Below are 14,668 nucleotides of genomic sequence, written 5' to 3'. Positions count from 1 at the left end.
AGGTTGCAAAGGGAGCTGGAAAAGGCATGTAATAAGGGTAACGTCACATTTGTAATGGGGGACTTCAATATGCAAGGGGATTGGAAAAATCAGGTTGGTGTTAGATCACAGAAGAGAGCATTTGTTGAATGCCTACAAGGTGGGCTTTTCAGAACAGCTTGTGCTTGAGCCTGCTAGGGGAAAGGCTATCTTAAATGGGTGTCAGATCTTATTAGGGAGCTTAACATAAAGGAACCCTTAGGAGGCAGAGATCATAATATGATTGAATTCATCCTGCATTTTGAGAGGGAGGAGCATAAGTCACATGTATCAGTATTGCAGTGGAATAAAAGGAATTACAGAGGCATGAGAGAGGAGCTTGCCCAGGTGGATTGGAGAAGGATTCTGGTGGGGATGACTACAGAACAGAGATGGCTGAAGTTTCTGGAATAGTTCACAAAGCACAGAAGAAAAAGTTCTTAAGTGGCAGGGGTAGGCAACTGTGGCTGACAAGGGAAGTTAAGGACTGCATAAAAGCCAAGAAAAGGGCATATAAGGTAGCAAAAGTGAATGGGAAGTTGGATGATTGGGAAGCTTTTAAAATCCAACAAAACACAACTAAGAAAGGTATAAGAAGGGAATAGATGAAATATGAGGGTAAACTAGACAATAATATAAAACAGGATACTAAAAGCTTTTTCAGTTATATAAAAAATAAAAGGGAGGAGAGAGTTGATATTGGACCATTGGAAAATTTTGCTGGTGTGATAGTAATAGGGAACGACGAAATGACAGATGAACTTAATGAATACTTTGCATCAGTCTTCACTGTGGAAGACACTAGCAGTATGCCAGAGGTCCATGGGTGTCAGGAGCAGGAGTGAGTGCCATTGCTATTACAAAGGAAAAAGTGCTAGGCAAGCTGAAAGGTCCTAAGGTGGATAAGTCCCCTGGACCAGATGGACAACATCCCAGAGTCCTGAGAGAGGTTGCTGCAGAGATAATGGATGCATTGGTCATGACCTTGCAAGAATCTCTTGATTCTGGCATGGTCCTGGAAGACTGGAAAATTGCAAATGTCACTCCGCACTTTCAGAAGAGAGGAAGGCAAAAGAAAGGAAATTATAGACCAGTCAGCCTGACCTCAGTGGTCAGGAAAGTGTTGGAGTCTATTGCTAAGGATGTTGTTTTTGGGCTACTTGGAGACTAATGATAAAATAAGTCAAAGTCAGCATGGTTTCTGTCACAAGAAATCTTGCCTGACAAATCTGTTAGAGTTCTTTGAGAAAGTAACAAGCAGAGTGGACAAAGGAGAGGCAGTGGATGTCATTTACTTGGATTTTCATTTGATAAGGTGTCACACATGAGGCTGCTTATCAAGATAAAATCCCAAGGCATTACAGGAAAGATGCTGACATAGATAGAGGAATGACTGACAGGCAGGAGGCAGTGAGTGGGAATAAAGGGAGCCTTTTCTGGTTGGCTGCCGGTGACTAGTGATGTACCTCAGGGGTCAATATTGGGACCACTACTTTTTACATTGTTTGTCAGTGATTTAGATAATGGAATTGATGGCTTTGTGGCAAAGTTTGTGGATGATACAAAGATAGGTGGAGGGATAGGTATTACTGAGGAAGCAAGGCGATTGTAACAGGACTTAGACAAATTGGAAGAATGGGTAAAAAAAGTGGCAGATGGAATACAGTGTTCAGGGAAATGTATGATAATGCATTTGGGTACAATGAACAGTAGTTCAGACTATTATCTAAATGGGGAGAAAATTCAGACATCAGGGTTGCAAAGGGACTTAGGAGTCCTCGTGTAAGGTTCCCTGAAGGTTAATTTACAGGTTGAGTCTGTAGCAAAGAAGGCAAATGCAATATTGACAATTATTTCAATGGAAATAGAATATAAAAACACTAGTCAGGCCACACTTGGAGTATTGTCAACAGTTTTGGGCCCCATATTTAGGAAAGGATGTGTTGTTGTTGGACAGAGTCCTGAGGAGGTTCACAGGGATGATTCTGAGAATGAAGTGGTTAACATATAGGGAGCGTTTTGCAGCTTTGGACCTGTACTCACTGAAATTAAAGAATGTGAGGGGGAGGGATCTCATTGAACCCTACTGAATGCTGAAAGGACTAGAAAGGGTGGGTGTGGAGAGGATGCTTCCTCTGGTGGGGGTATTCAGAACCAGAAAGTGCAGCCTCAGAATTTAGGGGCCACCTTGTAGAACAGAGGTAAGGAGGAATTTTTTTTACCCGAGGAGTATTGAATCTGTGGAATGCTCTTCCACAAACTGTGGTAGAGGCCAAGTCCATGGGTATATTTAAAGCGGAAATGTATAGTTTCCTGATTGGTCAGGCATTAAAGGATATGGTGAAAAGGTATGTGTATGGGGTTAAGTGGGATCTGGGATCAGCCAATCAGCCATAATGGAATGGTGGAGCAGGCTCAATGGGCTGAATGGCCTAATTCTGCTCCTATGTTTTATGGTCTTGTGTCCTTGAATGGAAAATCCTACAAAAAAGTAGTGGATACAGTCAATTCTATAAAGCCCTCCCCATCACTGAGCACATTGATGCAGCATTGTCCCAGGAAATCAGCGTCCACCATCAAGGCCCCCACCACACAGGTCATGCTGTCTTCTTGCTGCTGCCATCAGAAATGTGACACAGGAGCCTCAGGACTCACACCGCCAGGTTCATGAACAGTTATTACCCCTCAACCATCAGGCTCTTGAACCAGAGGGGATGACTTCAGTTATATTCACCTCCCTCATCACTGAAACATTCCCACAACCTGTGGGCTCACTTTCAAGAACATATCTGATGCTCTTGATATTGATTGCTTCTATATTTATTGTTATTATTATTATTGTTATTATTTATTTTTTATTTTGCATTTGCACATCTTGTCTTTTGCACATTGGTTGTTTGCCTGTTCTGTTTGGCAAGGTCTTTCATTGATTTTTATGATCATTCTTAGATATACTGAGTCTGCTGCACGAAAACGCGTCTCAGGGTTGTATATCGTGACATATTTGTACTTTGATAATAACTTTACTTTGAACTTTAAACAAAAAGCAGCAAAGAACCTCTTAAATGTGTTCTTATACACTGACACAAAGATTTCAGAATTCAGATTCCATGAAAATGATCATTCCAGACACATGATCATATATATTCTAGAATGTTTTTGCATAATTGTTTTGTTTTAATAGTTGAAAGCAGACAGTGAAGCATGCTGATAAGAGTTTCTAACTGATGTCTTTCCCGGGGACATCTGGGATTTGAAATGCTGAATTCCATTGCACAATTAATGAGGATGGTGTTGATGCCCGAACATGACCTTCAAATTACAATGCTAACATTGAGACTAACCTTCATTTCAACATGTCAGACATGCCTCACTGAACGCACCAAATGATTGCTGATTGTTAGGAAATGCAAATTTAGCAAAACAACTTTCTTGAGCAGTCACGAAGACCATTCTTTTCTGCATTGCTACTACTGGAGAACAAGAAAGGGATAATGTTAATGACAATGCAGATTTGAAGCTGGCAGCAAAACAGACAAAATGCGAAATGTGCTCAGAAAAATAACATTATCATGTCAGCAACAATTGATGCATTTAGCTTGAGGCTGAAGTTCAACAGGTGTAGTCTGGCTATTTTGATGTTTTTGCATATAAAACGGGGTCACATTTAGCCTGGAGTTACAACATCTGGCTTGAAAACATTCTTCTGACCAAGCTTTGCAAAACAGAACAAAACTATTAACAGCTTAATTGTCCCTTGACATATCACAAGAATACCTCTGACAGAGCTGCCTGATAAATGGCAAGGTGCCCTCCAAGGGCTTGTTGGTACCTGCAACTACGCTGCATTTAGATAAACAAAAATAACTTAGTATGTTATCACAAATGGAGTTAAGGTAGAAAAGGTGAAATTAGTTACCTTCAAGAACAAAAATCAAATATAAATGCATTTTATAAACTACATATTGATTATAGTTCAATGCGTTATAATGACCAGAAGATATTAAATGGGTTTGGAATGGGTATATTATACAGCAAGCAGACAATCAATATCATGAGGGATACCTGACCAACTCATTGATTTAGGCAAACTATTTTAAACTATTTAAAACTGGTGGGGTAGGAGCTTCAGGGATGTGATTAGTATGTCTGAAATCTTTAAGCCTCATTCATTGGGTGCAATCTATTCCTTCCCAGTGGGTTTGTGTGGATGAACACTGGCCATCTTGACATAAAGCTCCCGAATTTAACAGAAGCTAATATCTTCCCTGTTTGTGGAGCCTATAATGCCACATTTGAAGCAAAGGGTTAACAACAGCACTCTTGAAAGAGATGGGAAATATCCCTGAAGAGTTGTTAAGGTCAACAGCTGAAAAAGGACTGGAAAGTGAAGTTGCTAGTCAGCATCTGGGAACAAAGTTAGAAGAGAAAGAGTCAGGTCTCACAGACTAAAGGTGATAGGTGAAAGAACCCACACCATCTTATTCCTTGAGCCACCTGTTTGGTTTCTGCCAACATTTTTGACCTAGGCTTTAACTCCTGAATGTGAGCTCAGGCTTGGTATAGTGAGAGTGAAATGTTGCTTTCTTTCAGCTGTGAAATGAGCTTTTTAATCTCCCATTGGTCATCTGCCAGGACCACATTCTTCTCCAGCCACGTGTCCTTGCCCACAGCTCAGTTGCTCTGACTCTAGCCTATTGCTCCACCAGAGGATGATCTCTCAGCCACTGTTCCTTGTTCTCTGAAATTCCGTCCCAAACCATTTGGCTTCGCACCCTTCCCTCAAACATCCTCTTTCCTGACTTGGTACTTATCAATCCCCTTTCAAAGGGCTCTGAGACATTCCTTTATGTGGGGACACTACATAAACACAAGTAATTGCAGTGGGATTGAAAATCAAGCTATGTGTTTTTTTTAAGTCTAAACACACCTGAGGCATTTATTTATCTGTCTTTGTGGCTTGAAGATCTGAACCTCAGCCTACACTGCCATCTATGGATCATTTCTATAAATTAAAAGACAAATTGGGAGTACACTATTCCATCCTTCTCAAGTGCTGAAAATAGTTTTCAATTCTCCTTTTCTGCATTTTTCTGGAAATTTAAAATGTTGTAAAATTGTGTATCTTGCCATCAACCACCTTAGGCACTAATTTCTAATCGATAACAACGGTGCTGCTCCACTCTCATTCTCTGGGTCTGAAATTCCTGATGAGGCCAATGTGGGAACTACAGACTCTACCACAGATGGAGAGGACATTGTTGGCAGGGTGTGGGTGGGGAATTTTGTAAGGTGATTTATTCCTCTTGCTGTTTATGTGGGGTCTACATGCTTTCAATGCATAGTCTTATGTTTTTCAACACCATTCCAAAATATTCTTCTCCACTTTGAGTGATCATGAGCCAGAGATTCCCAGACATTAGTGGAGATGCTGCACATTTTCCAAAAAAAAAAGACTTTACAAGCATCCTTCTCTGTCTTCTTAATAATCCTCTGCATGGCCAGAGTACAGAGCCCACAGGCTCTTTTGGCCTGTTCATCAGAACTGGGTGAATGATGATGCTGGAGATGTTGGCTTGCAATTGGAGGTCAGCACAGGTTCACCTCTGGATTTAGAGAACATTGCAGTAATGACCATGACTACTCCAGTGCCTTCATGTGTTGACTGTGGGTGGTCCACATCTCCAAAGCAAGAAGATCAGTGATCACTACTACCTGATGGACAATGAGCATTATGCTGGGTTGAGATCATTACCTTTGAACCTACTTTCCTCTCATGGCCACTGGTTGTGTTGGTACATTGGAGGTAGTGATAGATATCATCACAAATGTCAGTATTCACTAGAAAATGGCTCCCAAGAAATAAAGTGTAATTCATATTGTTCAAAAGTCAAAGTAAATTTACTATCAAAGTATGTACATGTTATCATATACTAACTTGAGATTCATTTTCTTGGGGGCATTTACAGGAAAGTAAAGTAATACAACAGAATTTATAAAAATATACATAAACACAGACTAACAAACAACCTATGTGCTAAAGAAGACAGATAGTGCAAATAAAAATAGATATAGTATATAAATAAATCAATAATACTGAGAACAAGAGTTACTGAGTCCTTGAAAGTGAATTCAAAGTTGAGGTGAGTGAAGTTATCCACATTTGTTCCGGAGCCTGATGATTGTAGAGCAATAACTTCTTCTGAACATAGTGCTGTGGGACCTAAGGCCCCGTTACCTCTTGCACGATGGTAGTAATGAGAAGAATGCATGGCCTGGATGGTGGGGGTCCTTGATGATGGATGCTGCTTTCTTGTGACAGCACTCCTTGTAGATGGGCTCAATGGTGAGGACAGTTATGTCTGTGATAGAGTAGGCTGTATACATCAGTTTCTGTTGACATTTTTCATCTAGGGTGTCGGTGTTTCTTTAACAGGTCATGATGCAACTAGTCAGGATACTACACACTCCATCCACAGAAGTTTGTCAAAGTTTTAGTTGACATGCTGAATCTATGTAAACTTATAAGGAAGTAGTGGTGCTTGTGTGCCCTCTTTGTTATGGCATTTGCCTGCTGGTCCCAGGATGAATCCTCTGATATGATAATGCCCATGATTTTAAAGTTACTGACCCTCTCCACCTCCAGTCCCCTAATGAGGAAAGGCTTCTTCCTCCTATAGTCGAGAAATAGCTCTTTGGTTATGCTGACATTGAGTGAGAGATTGTTGTTGTTTCGATCTCCCTCCTGTTTGCCAGTTAGACTCTACCTTTGGTTTGGCCACAACAGTGATGTCATCAGCAAACTTAAATATGACATTAGTGCTATACTTAGACACACAATTGAAGGATTAAAATGGGTAGAGGAGGAGGCTAGGCACCCAGCTTCATGGTGCACCTGTGCTGATGGTGAGTGTGGAGGGGATGTTGTTACCAATCCTTACTGACTGGGATCTGCACGTGAGGAAATTGAGGAAACCAGTTGTACGGGGAAGTATTGAGGCCTAGGGCCTGGAGCTTAGTGATTAGCTTTGAGGGGATGATAGCATTGAATGTTGAGCTGTAGTCAATGATGAAGCCAAATGGCTGTGGCATATTTATTTGAGATTTGAAGCCCTGAATGTGTTTCTGTCCACTGATGTAAAGCAGTCCTGTAAGTGCTTCTCTCCATCTCTTGTCTATTCCTTGACTGTCCTTACTCTTGCTACTGCAGTCCTCAATCTCTGCCTACTCGCTGGGGGTAGAAGTAGAATCAGATGGTCAGACTTGCCAAAGTGAAAGATCCATAGCAGGCTGAGTTCACATCTATTATACAAACTCAGCAACTACAAACCACGGAATGAACTTTAGTGGTAAAATTAATAGGAAGATACCATTTACATGCAGCTAATTGGGACTGCAACTCAGAAAACAACTTTCTGATATTGGCCTCCTATCCAATGTGTGCCTCTCACCTGAAGTTGCTGTACCACTGAGCCCCATTAACCTCACTATTATTTGGACTATAAAACCTGGCCGCTGGTTTCATGGAACTTAATGGGCAGGTTTTTACAGCCTTATCAACTAACGCAAACCAGCTGTTAGTAATGGTACACATTTAGGGAGCTTAACAACATCCTTTACTGCCAATTAGAGGCATATTCTTTTAATGGCCTTTACTTTGAAATGCTCAGATAAAGGGAACATTTTGCTTACCATAGGGCTGTTTACATTCAGTGCTTCAAATATGTGGCTGCAGCAAGGAGCAATCGGAAAAAGTTTAGCATTCAGAAATGAAATTCCTTTTGCCCAAGAGGCTGGCAGAATATGATTCTGGTGTAGGCTTCAAAGCAACATTTTTACAAGAGATTTTAAAGGGATGAAACTTTAACAGCAACATATGGAACTGGATCTCTTCAAAGAGGCAGACTAAGGTACAGATTGATTAAAATTACACCCATGTTGTTCTTACGAAAGAGCATTATATATATATATATTTCTAAATGGTTTGCTTAATATGAAAACTGGCTGTACCGTGCCCCAAATGGACTTCTAAGTAAAGTATAATTTTGTATTAAGAAAAGTAAAATACTAAGGGGTAAACAAAATTTTGTCCTTAAAATTTCCTGCCAATATTCTGCATAACTTTATTATTTCCTTGGATCATTCATATTTGGTTTGCACACTCCTAGACTGTGCGATTGTTCGTTTTGCTTGCGTGTCCTCAGCCACACTATTAGCGCACAGTTAGTTACAAGTAGAAACCGAAAAAGTGAGAGCTAGATCTTGTGTCATTTTGAGCTGTGACTGTCATTGACAATTGCTTGGTGGTGGTAGTTATGCAAATGAGCTTTTCTTCTTCAAGCCATCCACCTATGTGAATGTCTACTTCTACCCCCAGCTATGTTGAATGTCACATAGCTAGTGCAAGACTCTCCATGCAGTTTTTGGAGGTATACATTGAGTTTCAATTTCATGTGGGTGCTGATTGTAAATGACAGAAATCCAATAAAGTTTTGCTTGTTTCAAAGAATTGGCAACATTCCCTAACTATTCAAACAATTTCCTGCAAAGAAGCTATTTAAGTAGGGATTCACTTTGGTCTGGAATGCATATGTAGGGACAATTGTTTTAACATTTAGCAGAAACGTTGAGGGCTTGAGGAAAGTAACAAGACATAATTTCCAGTTAATAAAAATTTATTCCAGTTGAAATATCCTGAACAGATAACAGATCACTGGTTCATTCTTTTGCTTCATCAATCTGTTTGAAGTATTTTCTACCGATTTAACCCAGGCAACCTGTTCATATTCTATACCTTCACAGTATGGTCCGGGTCAATTTTGACCCAGCCCAAGAATTCCCTCATTACAAGTGTCTATACTAAATTTTGAACCACAGATCTATTTAGAATATATAAATAGCCTATCTGACATTAATAAATGGGTAATTAATCCTTAATTTATGTTTCAAAATCCATTTCAATAGATTCCGGTCAAATTTGACCCGGAACAGACTCAATGTAAAAAAATTTGTAGCACCTGTACAAATGTATAAAATGTTTAAATATTCTCATTTTTGCATGTTTTGGGTCACTTTAAGAAAGTCATCAAATTTTGGCTAAAAAAATGGCATTAAGGGTGTTTTTACTGCTGTCAAATGTCAAAACGGGTCAAATTTGAACTGAATAGTATGTAAGGGTTAAAAATGTTTTTTGATTTTTTTTTGAAAGCAGTGAAAATGTTAAAACACTTTTCTTGAATCAGTCAAAAATTGCATCAATTTGTTAACCACTTTTATTCCTGTGGTTTTCATATAAAGACTAATTAGTTCCTAACAAGGAACACCTTCACTTTCAGTTCAGAAATCTAACAAATCTATCCTTCGCAGTCAACGTATTCTGTACATTTAAGGTACTGGTGCCCAATATCCCATCTGATCAGTGAGGCCTTTATTTCAGGCCAGATCAAAGAAGCAAAAAGGCTAACAGACTGTTGGTCTTGCCACAAGGTGACTGAAATGATCTCGTATTACATAAAGCTGTAGTCAGTATTGGGCTGAAAGTGCTCTAAATGATACGTTATGAGATGATCTAATTCAGGTAATTACAGGGAGATGGTGGAAATGTGTTTCCTCTGGTTGGGAAAAAAACGCAAAATTAGAACTAGTCAGTTCTGAGCTACGTTAAAAGGTGTTGAGTTGTAAATTTTTAAAAAGATTGAGGTAATCTATTTCTTAAAGATATGAATAAAAATGAAATACTTGATTAAAATTCTGATTTATTCTTTTTGATAGAGATACAGTGTGGAATAGGCTCTTCCACCCCTTTGAGACATGACGCCCAGCAATCCCCCGATTTAACCCTCACCTAACCATGGGACAATTTACAATGACAAATTAACCTACCAACCGATACGTCTTTGGACTGTGGGAAGAGACCAGAGTACCTAGAAGAAACTCACACAGTCATGGGGAGAACTCCTTGCAGGCAGTGGTAAAAATTGAACATGGGTCTCTGGTAGTAAAACATTGTGCTAGCCGCTACACTCCTGTGCTGAATTATAAAAAGACTTGAGGATCTGACTGATTTACAGCTGAATCAATGTTCCTATAGAGATACAGAAATGCTGCTTATTAATAATTATTTTATTAATTTCAATATATATAATATATTTTCATGGAGACAGAAATCTCTGAAATAACATCTCATTGACAATATTAGATACTATATCGGAGTAGTTAAATCCTTGGGAGGATAAATGATGACAGGATGAATAAAGATGAATGTTATCATCTTAAAGCATATCACACTCATTAGCTGACTCTATGAACACGTAATATTCCATTACTGTATAAATAATTATGATTTATCTTGAACTTAGTAAATGACTAATGTTGTCTAATTATTTGGTATTACCTGCATAGTGAGTGATCTATCTTGTGATACATATGGTGACATCAGCTTGTTTGACTAAAGGCTTTCTTCTCTCAGACGTAATGCAATTTAGGAAAGGAAGATCAATATTATAATAGTCACAAGAAGGATATGCATTCTCGTGAATGTTCCATCAACCGATCTATGAGTATTTTGATACCAAACATTTTTTTTCAGAAATTCATTAAAATACACTCAGTGGCCACTTTAGTAGGTATCATCTGTTCTTAATAAAGTGGCCACTGAAGGTGTGTTCATGGTCTTCTGCTGCTGTAGCTCATCCACTTCGAAGTTCGACGTGTTGTGTATTTGGAGATCCTCTTCTGCACACCAATGTTGTGACACACGCTTATTTGAGTTGCTGTCTCTTTCCTGTCACTTTGAACCAATCTGCCCATCTCCTCTGACATATCTCGTTAACAAGGTGTTTTTGACCAAGGAACTGTCATATTCCCTTGATGTTTCCTTTTGGTTGTATTTTGCACCTTTCTCTGTAAACTTAAGAATGCTGGGTGTTTTGTTTTTTTAAATCCCAGATCAGTAATTTCTGAGATATTCAACCCACTTGGTGTGGCACCAAGAATCATTCCATGGTCAAATGGAATCACATTTCTTCCCCATTCGGATGTTTGGTCTGACAACAACTGAACCTCTTGACCATGTCTGCATGCTTTTATGCATTGAGTTGCTACCACATGATTGGCTGATTAGATGTTTGCAGGGGATACAGCTGCACCTAATAAAGTGGCCACTGAAAGCACATCTAAGGGCCTTCATAGTTAATTTCCATTAAAAATCATTCAGAAATACTCTTTGTTCACCCATTGGCCTGTATCATAACACACCACTTTCTTTCAAGTGATTTATACACAAATGTCTGGTTAAATAATAATATAATTTCCAAGCTGTTAGCTGGACACCTGTCTACCATTTTTTTAAAAAAACATATGAAACTACCTTCATGAGAAATATGGCTGAGCAATTGATTAAACCAGCCCTGGAAATATTGGGTCCAAGGATATACCCATTGACACATTACTTGGCAGAGAACTTTTCTAACCATTTTATCAAGGCTCTACATAAGCCCAATGTTAAACTAATTTAATCGTCAACGCAGCTTTAATTGAACAGAATTAAAATATAGCAAACTAATAAAATCTCACATCTCCTCCTCTGTGATCCTTGCTGCTCTCTGACTCTTTGACCATGTGCTTACCCAGACCCACTACCACAGCCATCTATCCTTCCTGGGAACATGTCTTCTCTGCCAGCTTGCACCATACGGTTTCCAGGTTCATTTTCAAGCTTCTTGATTTGGACCCTTCGAGGACTCTAGGTACTCACATTCAATTGACTGCTTCTCTCACCGCATTCTACACACCACGCTTTCCACCATCAGGAAATACTTGATGTCCCTATCTTAGTCACATCCACAACTCCAGGATTCTCACTCTGCCACCGGGATTTTCTTTCTGCCGCCTGTCCGCCACTTTGTCCTCCGCTGGATCCACGTTTTCAGTCACCAGTTCTTTGACTTTCTCATGTTAGCAAGGATTGAAAGGTCGCCTGTCTACAGACCACAGAATCTGCTGACTCCAACACCGGTAGGCCCGGATGTCTCCAGACCATGACCCCTGCTACCGAGCTCAGTGGCTGAAATGATCCCAAGCAGATTCAAAACCCAGACTCCACAGATACAAGTTGTGGGTTCCAATGAGCTTGGACATCTCCAAAATGCCGATTGCACAACCTCCAACTCCAGCTCCGGCCTTGACCACCAGCCCGGGTCTTCACATGCGTCTCCTCTTCCTCCACCACCATTCCACAATCCAGTCTCTCTCAGGGCACATCGTCACTCTTGGGCCCTCGGAGATTCCATCTTCCTCTCACCCCACCTTCCCTGAACACCCCAAACCGCCCTTCTCCTCAGAAACTACCAACTCCCTTTCCCCCCCCCCCCCCTTTGATCCCAGTTCTCTTTCATGCCAGGTCTTTACCATTCCTTTTGATCTTCCCCTCTCTGAAGCAGAATGTTCTGTCCTCCGTTAGGGCCTCACCTTTGTCCCCCTTGCACTCACACCTCAGCAAGTTCTGCACCCGCCATGATGCTGAGCTCTTCTCCGCTGCCTCCAGCTCCAAGGAATCTCCACCCTGCACCGATGATTCCTTCTCCTGTCTTCAACTCTCCTCCTCTTCCTAGACGCACCCTCCTGGTCTTCTGCCTGGCTCTGGAATTTTTCATTGCCAACTGCTGACTGACTTCAACCATCTAGACTTCAACACTCCTCTCTCCTATTCCAACCTCACCCCTTCCAAATGGTCTGCTCTCCTCTCCCTCTGCACTAATCCTGACCTCACCATCAAACCTGCAGATAAGGGGGTGCTGTATTAGTCTGGCGTACTGACCTCTGCCTTGCTGAGGCCAGGTGGCGAATCTCAGACACCTCCTCTTACTTGCCCCTTGAATAGGACCCCACTAAGGAGCACCAGGCCATTGTTTCCCATACCATCACCAACCTTATTGGCTCTGGTGATCTCCCATCCACTGCCACCAACCTCCTGTTTCTACATCCTACCCAAGATCCACAAACCTGCTTGTCCAGGTAGACACATTGTTTCAGTTTGTACCTGCCCCACTAAACTCATATCTGCATACCTGGGCTCTGTCTTGTCCCCTGGGTTCAGTCCCTTCTTACCTACATCTGTAACATCTCACACGCTCTGGATCTTTTCAATGATTTCAAATTCCCTGGCCTCAAGCATGTTATTTTAACTATGAATGTCCTGTTCATATACACCCCCCCCCCCCCCAACAGGAAGGCCTCAAAGCCCTCCATTTCTTTCTGGACACTAGACTCAACCAGTTCCCCCCACCGCCACTCTCCTCTGTCTAGTGGAATTTGTTCTCAATATTAATAATTTCTCCTTTGGCTTCTCCCACTTCCTTCAAGCAAAAGGTGTAGCCATGAGCACTCACATGGGTGCCAGCTATGCCTTCCTTCTTGTCAGCTACGTGGAACAGTCAATGTTCCAAGCCTACACTGGCGTCCATCCCCCACTTTTCCTCTGTTACATCGTTGACTGCATTGGTGCTGCTTCCTGCACCCGTGTGGAACTCGTCAACTTCATTAACTTTGCCTAAAACTTCCACCCTGCCTTCAAAATTTACCTGGTCTATTTAACACCTCTCTCCCCTTTCTGGATCTCGCTGTCTCTATCTCTGGAGACAGCTTATTTACTGATGTCTGTTATAAACCCACTGACTCTCACAGCTACCTGGACTATACCTCCTCCCACCCTGTTACTTGTAAAAACGCCATCCCCTTCTCTCAATTCCTTCATCTCTGCAACAACTGCTCTCAAGATGAGGCTTTTCATTCTAGAATGAAGGAGGTGTCCTCCTTTTTAAAAGAAAGAGGCTTCCCTTCCTCCACCATCGATGCTGCCCTCAACCGTATCTCTTCCATTTCACACACATAGAAAACCTACAGCACAGTACAGGCCCTTCAGCCCACAAAGTTGTGCCAAACATGTCCCTACCTCAGAAATTACTAGGCTTACCTATAGCCCTCTATTTTACTAAGCTCCACATACCTATCTAAAAGCCTCTTAAAAGACCCTATCGTATCCGCCTCCACCACTGTTACCGGCAGCCCATTCCATGCACTCACCACTCTCTGAGTAAAATAACTTACCCCGACATCTCCTCTGTACCTACTCCCCAGCACGTCTGCTCTTATCCCATCCTCTCACCACCCTACCAGGGATAGGGTTCCTCTTGTCCTCATCTACAATCCCACCAGCCTCTGCATCCAGTAAATAATTCCTCAGAATTTCTGCCATCTGCAACGGGATCCCACCACCAAGCACATCTTTCCCTCCCCCTCCAATTTTCTGCTTTCCTCAGGGATCGCTCCCTATGCGACTCCCTTGTCTATTTGTCCCTCCCCACTAATATCCCTCCTGGCACTTATCCTTGCAAGTGGAACAAGTGCTACACCTGCCCCTATACCTTCTCTCTCACTACCACTCAGGGGCCCCAAACTGTCCTTTCGGGTGAGGCGACACTTCACCTGTGAGCCTGTTGAGGTCATTACTGTGTCCAATGCTCCCAATATTGCCTCCTGTGGATCAGTGAGACTCAACATAGATTGGGAGACTATTTTCCTGAGCACCTGCGCTCCATTTGCCAGAAGAATCAGGATCTCCCAGTGGTCACCCATTTTAACTCCACTTCCC

The sequence above is a fragment of the Hemitrygon akajei genome, chromosome 3 (genome assembly GCF_048418815.1).
Source record: "Hemitrygon akajei chromosome 3, sHemAka1.3, whole genome shotgun sequence".
Taxonomy (NCBI): Eukaryota; Metazoa; Chordata; class Chondrichthyes; order Myliobatiformes; family Dasyatidae; genus Hemitrygon; species Hemitrygon akajei.
This window is presented reverse-complemented; position numbering follows the sequence as displayed.